Genomic DNA, 9,031 nt, shown 5'->3' with positions numbered 1-9,031 from the left:
AGCTTTCTTAATTGGCTGACCTAGCTGATTGCACTCCACAACAATTCTCTCGCCCTCACGCATCTGCCACACATCTCGTACTACTGTGGGTCCGCTCTGGGGCGTACTCTCCCGGATCCATCTGCAAAAAATACATAAAAGTAACTATATCATAAATATACATAAAATGAAATAAAAAAAATTACATGAAAGACAATATATACCCTGCACGTGTATCTCATCATCTGGCTGATGAACAGGAGGATCGTGCTGTGCTGATGATGAAGAACAGGGCTCAGAATGCTGTGCAGCTGAACTGGCCTCAGGCTGCTGTGCTAAAGAAGACGTACCGGCCTCTGTCTGTGAAAACTGAAACTACACACCAGCATATCATCCCCTGCGACGCATGATGTCACCTAGCATTTATATAAATAAAAGGTAGAATCAGTTAATATATGGAATAAAATAACACAATAATTAATGCAAAATATATATATCATAAATAATTATTACCAGTAACAATCAAGCAGTAGTGTTTCCTTCAAATTCTGTTCTAACCAACGTCGTCGTAGCATTTAAATCATCAGCTGGCACAAAATTGTAGGGCATACATTGTGTATAAGTGTCATCGTCATCATCCTCCACTTGGTTTTTCATATCATATAAGTCTCTAGGTTTTGTTTTAATGACAGTAAATCAATCCTTATCTTTTGCGTCTTGTACATAAAATACTTGACGAGCTTTAGATGAAAAAATGAATGGGTCATCCTTCAATAACACACCAGTGTGTATCAATCTTGAAAAATTTACAAGTGTAAATCTATTTGCATCTTGTTTCAAACCCCTTGGTGAGTTTATGTCTATCCAATCACATCTAAACAATACTACTTTAAATTTTTCATAATAATCCAACTCATAGATATTTTTAAGTGCACCATAATAGGATTTTCCATCCGCTTCTACCATAACACCGCTATTCTGTATTTTTTTAAATTTCTTCCGTTCTCTAGTATGAAATTTAAAGCTATTAATTATGAAACCGTTATATCTATTCACAATCTTGTTAGGTCCTCGAACAAGAGCTATTAGTTCATCTGAATTATTTGTCTCCATCATCTTTGATACCTAAAAAAAATGATATGATGAAGTACTGTTGAGTTATCTGATATTAAATATGTATCAAAAATTAATGTATCTCATAATTAAATATAAATCATACCTGATTCGAAAGCCACATAGGAAATAACTCGATCAACCATCGTTGTTCAATCCTTGCATTAGGACGAATGTTATGATTGGCTCGTCTCTGATAAATTAAAAATTCACTGCATAAAATATAAATATATCATTTAGAATATTAAATCTAATATAAAATTTAAATTTTGATGTCATACCTTAAATATACTAACCTGCGATGGTCAGATATTATGTCACTATGAAGTAACACATAACGATGTGCTTGTGCTAAGGATTTTTGATCAAGTACAATACTTTCAGCTCTTCCCAAGAATTTTTCAACAGTTAAGAACTTATACAGTTCTGCATTCTCTACAAAGTCATTATGCCGTTGAGGTCGACTAAAAATAGTCTCTACACCTTAAAGATATCTTGAACAAAATGTCAAACATTCATCCGCAATATATGCTTCAGCAATCGAGCCTTCGGGATAGGCTCTATTTCGCACATAATCTTTAAGACGCACAAGATACCTTCAAGAATTAAATATTTATTAAAATATCAGTATGCTGTTGTTTCTAATAAAATTATCAAAAGATTTAAGGTTTGCAATAATACCTCTCAATAGGATACATCCATCTATAATGTACCGGTCCACCAACTTTAACTTCTGAAGCTAGGTGAATGAGTAGATGTACCATAATAGTAAAAAATTCAGGAAGAAAAATCTTTTCCATCTGGCAAAGTGTAATTGCAATATCGGATTCTAACTGATCAAGTTCTCGAGGATCAATAACTTTTGAACATAATGCCTTAAAGAATGACGATAATCAAAGTACAATTGTAACAACTTATTTCGGCAATGACGATCTTAAAGCTATTGAAAAAATATCTTGCATCAATATGTGACCATCATGACTTTTAAGATTTGAAAGTTTTCGATCCTTTAGATGCACACATCGTGAAATATTTGATGCATATCTATCAGGTACCTTGATACTTTTCAGAACTCCCAAAAAATTATCCTTTTCTTGAGCAGACATTGTGTAACATGCAGGAGGCACATACATTCTATCATTAGCAAGCATTTTAGGATGAAGTTCCTGTCGGATACCCATTTCTTTTAAATCAAGACGTGCCTTCATGTTATCTTTGCTCTTTCCATCAAGGTTTAAAAATGTTCCAAGTAAATTATCGCAAACATTCTTCTCTATATGCATGACATCAAGATTGTGCCGAATAAGATTATGTTTCCAATAAGGTAAGTCAAAAAAGATACTTCATTTTTTCCATAAATGTTTACTGAGCTGTTGTGTAGATGCTATCTATGTGTCTTCCTCATTTTTATCCTCAAAATAATTGTCTGGATCTTGAAATACCTCTGCATCTATAGTACTGATACTGACTTCCTCTGGTAACCCTTCGTGCACTGAGCTTTCAACATCATCCGTTCCTCTTTTTTTAGAGGACTTTGAGTGCTTACCATAGCTGTAATTGATGCCATCCATTTGTCTATGAACATCAGTTCCAGAAGGTGGAATAGGAGCACATCCCAATTCTATAGTACCATCAAACAAATCTTTCTGAAATCGAAATGGATGATTTGCTTCCAACCATCAACGATGTCCCATGTAACAAAATTTACCTCCATGTTTTAACCAAATTGAATGTGTTGAATCTCCACAACAAGGACATGCGACCCGTCCCTTTGTACTCCAGCCAGATAAATTGGCATATGCTGGAAAATCATTAATAGTCCATAACAAAGCTGCCCGTAGTTTAAATGTTTGGCCGTTGAAAGCATCAAATGCATCAACACCCTCCCACAACTGTTTCAATTCCTCTATTAAAGGCTGTAGGAAAATATCAATATCATTGCCTGGACCCTTATCTCCTGGAATAACCATTGACAAGATAAGTGATGATTGTTTCATGCACATCCACGGTGGCAAATTGTAAGGTATCAAAACGACTGGCCAAGTGCTGTAGGTAGAACTCAGAGTCCGAAATAGATTGAAGCCATCAGAAGCTAAACCAAACCTAACACTGCGAACATCAGAGGCAAATTCAGGATGCCTATCATCAAATGCTTTCCATTGAAGACTATCTGCTGGATGTCTCAACATTCCATCCTTTGTACGTCCTTCATCATGCCATCTCATTGATGAAGCTGTTTTTGATGATGCATAAATCTTTTTCAATCTAGGTATAAGAGGAAAGTAACGCAATACCTTGGCCGATTTCTTTTTACTCCGCGTTGCATCCAATTCATTCAGTACATCATCTCGATCTTCTTTTTGTGTTATCCATCTTGAAGATCCACATACATTGCATGACTCTTGATTAGTATTTTCACTCCGATATAACATACAATCTTTTGGACAACTATGAATCTTTTCATATCCAAGATCCAATTCCTTTACTACTTTCTTGGCTTCATAATACGATGGTGGTAAACGAGTGCTTTCTGAAAATGCATCCTTTAATAACTTGAGCAGCATAGTAAAACTCTTTCCAGACCATCCATTCAAATATTTTATATGAAATAAATGTACAAGAAAAAAAATCTTAGAAAATTTCATACAACCCGGATATAATTCTTCATCTGCATCTTTCATTAAGGTGTGATAACGAGCTGTCTCATCATTAGATGTATGTATAGGCTCCTCAACATGCATACGTTCCGTATGCGTACATTCATCAAACATCCCAACTGTTTCTTGTATACTACTGAATTCTCCTAAATTTTGAACACCAAATCCAAAAGCATCTGTGATCAAACCCCTTATATCATCATCTCTTGCAGAATTGTCTTGTAGGCTAGTGGATCCAAAATGAGTCAGAGGTTGGTTACATGATGATGGCAACATACATTCTCTATGAAAAATCCAGTCGGTATAACCTCTTAAAAAATCATTACATACCAAATGTTCTTCAACAATTTGTGGATCTAAAGAAGAACTATTTACACATTTCCGACATGGACATAAAATCTTTCCATTCAAACTACTTTTCTCCATACCAAATTTAATGAAGTCATGAACTCCATCTAAATATTCTTTACTATTTCTTGATTTATTTATCTAACTTTTATCCATTGTAGGATAAAAATGATCGAACTTGCAATTTATCTAAAAATAAAAAAAATTATACAATCTATATTAATGCAATGAGTAAAAAATATCAGTCATTTCATAAAATCCAAAAAAATAACAGCTAGATAAAGTTTACATAGTAAATGCTTGCTATCATCAACTAATAGGTAAAGAAGGTCCTATCCCATTCAGAAAATACATTAATTCTATAGATCAATTACAGAAATCAAATGATATGCAACAAGAGCCGAAAAAAATTTCGATAGTATTTTTCCTTAGTTCTCCCGTATAGGGAGAACAAAAGAAAAATACCATCCGAAATTTTTTTCGAACCCTCAGCATACCATTTGATTATGGTAATGACCTATAGAATTACTCACATTTTTCAAACTGTCCATACTGGACAATCAATTGATCAATGTACATAATTCTTTTATCCGTACAAAAATAAATAAATGTACGGATACAATAGAATATGTACATTAATCAAAAGATGGGTCTATGTTTCTATGCAATGTAATTTTTTTTAAAATTAATTTATAATTAACTTGATTTAATACCTGATATTAACTTGGGGAGTAACGGATAAAGAAACTTGGCCCAGCTTAATCCAGATGCTTAGTCTTCATCAGCCACGAAGATAAGGATAACGTAGGCCACACGATATCAGGGTCTAGCCACATAATGAGCGCCACATGTCAGATAAGCAATCAATCAGGATTCATGAAACTATGAAATTATCCATTCATCAACCATGTATCACAACCTTAATTAATTGTACTATATATTTTCAGGTGAACCTCATAGAGAGATACTAAGAGGGTATGGTTGTAAATTGATCTAGCTCTATATCATTTATTTTATGCTATACATGTTTACCATATTTGATAATTTAGGAGAGGTGTGGATGAAGATGATCATAATATTATTCTGGTTATATGCTATCATGTGCTGGTTTTCTATTCTTTTTCACCCCTCTTTTTAGATCATGAAAAACTTATTACACCAACCAGATAGTGACCGACTCAGTGTTTTATGTAGTTAAGCCAGTTTTTATAATTAATTTTTCAAATCATGTTGAAACAATCTTTAAAGTAACTGTTGCATTAATCTTTAAAGAATCTTTAAAGAAATTGAAAATATAGAATATTAAGAAAAGTTTGGTACATTGATCTTTAAAGTAAGATCAACAAAACTAACACTACAAAACAAAGGTTAGGAAGGTCTGGTGCGTTTATCATAACACAATGCATGCTCAGCACACACCAATATAGAAAGGTACACAACATTGTTACAAGCTACACCACCAGAATGCCAAAAATGCTACTGAAAATATTTTTTTTTTCTTTGTGCACAGGCCACTTTTAATTGCTTCCTAAAAGGAAATACACAGGATCTGACTAACCAGGCATGATTCTTAAACCATCTAATTAATTTAATACATTAAACCATGCTAAGAACATGTGTTCAATACTTATAAATGGGGCATGCACATGCAGAATACACTACACAACAAAGCCTTCGATACAGATTAATATATTAGCAATGCATTGGAAATACCGCAGCAGGCTCTTCTCTTACTAAATTTTGCCGTAAGAATAGAATGTTGCATTGTAGGTTTTGTGATGCTTCTAGCTTAAAGAGCTTCAGTGACATAATACATGATATATTTGGGCTATTGCAAGAATTTAAAGACCGTCAATCCCAGAAAGGTATTATGAACGGTGTAATTAGACAATGTCACCTATCTACCCACATAGATTTAAGTTTTACACATTGCAAAAAATATATTGCTGGTAGTTGCATATGCTGCAGATGATGCTGATTTGTCGATGTGCTCTATAATAAGCATTGCTGCCCTTTATAAATTTAAGAAAATACATACATGTTAATGATAAAGAAATGATAATATAAACCATTCAATAAATAGATCAATATATATAATTAGATTCTTAGACTCTTCTAATACAAAGCTGCCGTCTCGATTGGTATGAGTCATCCTATATAACTCAACCTCACCAGACTGCCTCCCATGCTCTTCTATCTATAGAAAAAAGTGTATGTTACATGATATGTGGTCCATATATTATATATGATACAAGATATAACGTTATACAAGATCGACAGAAAAAAAATATATACATTGCAGCATATTAATGTATTATATTCTTATATTATTAATTATGTAAAAATATCATTCAGCTAATATCCTGCAAACACTATCTTCATGGAAATGTCCTTAAATAATTAATAGTTGAAAGCATAACTATAAAATAAGATATAAGAAAACTAGGTCTTTGTATTCTTTCTGACAGGTAATGTCATATAGTTCAGTTACATCCATGTTATTTGTTATACAACACTTATTAGATCATGTTCTCAAAAGTTAAAGAAGTAAAAGACAGATGCATATTAGATAGTTATTTCATATTACCGTATGCTAAGAAATTGCAAACCATACCGTAATACTAGGTGGTCAATCAGAATGGAGCTTTTTCAGACAAACAGAAATATGTTTAGACACTCAAGAGGATGAGAAGCTGGCTAAACTAGCTGGAAAGACTAAACATTTGGTACAGTCCTGGACAATAACTGATGCTATATAAGGTTCAAAAACAACATGACTAAAGGAGTGTGTGGGCAATGAAACTCCTTAAACAAACAAGACCAAGTTTGTGCTATATATGATTGAAACCAAAAGCATATTGTCACTGTCAGACTGCACACGTTTTCAGTTATCAAGACTTGTCAACAGCATTCTTCTCAGTCATGGCAATCTCCATCATATTCTAGACTACTGCAACCTCCATTTAGATTTTCCAAGTTGTCTCCTCTCTTTGAAAATGCTCAACTTAGATATAAAAAAAGAAGAAGTAAATTTCTTCACACATTCATGCTCCAATGTGATAAATGCAAATCCATGTATTTGGATTATCTCTTCTGAATATCATGAAATTGAATCCTTTTCTAGATCTCCAATCATGGTGTGAGAACCATTTATCAACCATATTTAGTCTATTAATTTTAAAAAGTTCTTCTCTGTAGGTATCCTCCAGAACAAATAACAATCGCAGCAGCACCCGGGCCAAGTGTGAATACTTACATGCCAGGATGGCTTGCATGCCATGGACTACATTGGAGAGGCCATGACCCAGCAGCGAGGCATGGGAGCTCATGGATGAAATGAACACAAGCTTGTCAGGGCACGGCTCTAAGATGAGAAGATCGAGACGCAGCCAATTAAATCAAGGTTTGGTACTTCACGTAGAGATAAGCCTAGGGGTTGAACTGGCCAGTGTCATGAGCCATGGTTTGGGGGATTACAGCGGAGCGGTGGCGGCAGCAGCTGTGCTAACGGACGGGAAGGGGCCGGGGGCGGAGATGATGGGGAAAGAAGGATGGCAGAGCGGTGTGAGTCCATAGTTCTAAAAGCTCCTAAGAAGAAGAGAAGAGGAGGAGGAAGAGATCTCACCTGACCACGGGAGCGAAGGAGACAAGGGCGAAAAGGCGGCTTGGGAGCGCACGGGAAGATTGGGGCGGTAGGGCTGCTCTGAACCAGTGAACCGGGCACTGAATCTGGAAGCCCGTTCGATCGCCGGGAGGGGGGAGGAGAGGAGGGCCGGTGCGGCGTGGACGGCGGGTGCGCTGCCGGCCGCGGAGACGGGGTCGACGGAGGAATGGATGGAAAGGGACGGCAGTAGATAGATTAGGGCACGGGAGATTGGAGCTATTAAACGAACCTAACGACGCTTTTTAGCGTCGTTAAATAATAACGTAAAAAAGCGTCGGTATTTCTTTTATTTAACGACGCTTTTGCTAAAAGCGTCGGCGTTGACAGTGCTCAAATTTTACGATGCTTTTAAGCGTCGTTAATAAACGACGCTTTTTAAAAGCGTCGGCAGGTCAGCGCAACCTGCCGACGCTTCCCAAAAGCGTCGGCAAAAAAAGGTCGGTAATATAAAGTTTTCTTGTAGTGACCGATTCATAAGCTTTTGCCAACCAGAGGGAGCTTAAATTTTTTTAAGGGCATGTTTTTTGAGGATAAAAATCTTATCCAAGAATTTATATTTTTCTGTGTAAATATTTTTTAGACAATATTTAGATAGAAAAATAGTTTATCAAATTTTTTTATGTATTAAAAAATGGATCAAGAATCTGATATTCATGTTCTTTTGCATTACTAATTTTCTAAATAAGTTGTTAAGATCTATCTATATTTTTTATAATATTTTAATTTTATCATATATAATAATACAGTATAATATTTTATATTTTATATATTATAATATATAATTATATCGTATTAAATAGTAAAATAATTATAATAATTATATTTTATTAAATAATAATAAATAATTATATTATATTATATTATATTATATTATATTATATTATATTATATTATATTATATTATATTATATAATAATTATATTATATATAAGATAGTATTATATATTATAATATTATTATGATGGGGTTAGGAGTACTATATTAGGAATGAAATAAAAATATTATTTTTCGATTGATAAGAAAATGATTTACCCACCTTCTAAGTGGACAAGACTTTACCCCAATTCTATAGATAATTGGATAAATATTATTTATAAAAAAATAATTTATTCATCTAGAGAAGCATGAAAATATAGATAAGTTGGTCAATGAAAAAGTTTATAAATTTTTCTTTGATATTTATATATAAAAGAATGAGTTCTAAAGAGAACGAGATTTCTATGCCTCGGCCTAATTAGTGGTGTCATCTTCAATATTAAAAATTTCTATT

Source organism: Elaeis guineensis, chromosome 7 (assembly GCF_000442705.2).
Source record: "Elaeis guineensis isolate ETL-2024a chromosome 7, EG11, whole genome shotgun sequence".
In the NCBI taxonomy this organism is placed as follows: domain Eukaryota; kingdom Viridiplantae; phylum Streptophyta; class Magnoliopsida; order Arecales; family Arecaceae; genus Elaeis; species Elaeis guineensis.
The sequence above is the reverse complement of the archived record's forward strand: the minus strand, read 5'-3'. Positions refer to the sequence as shown.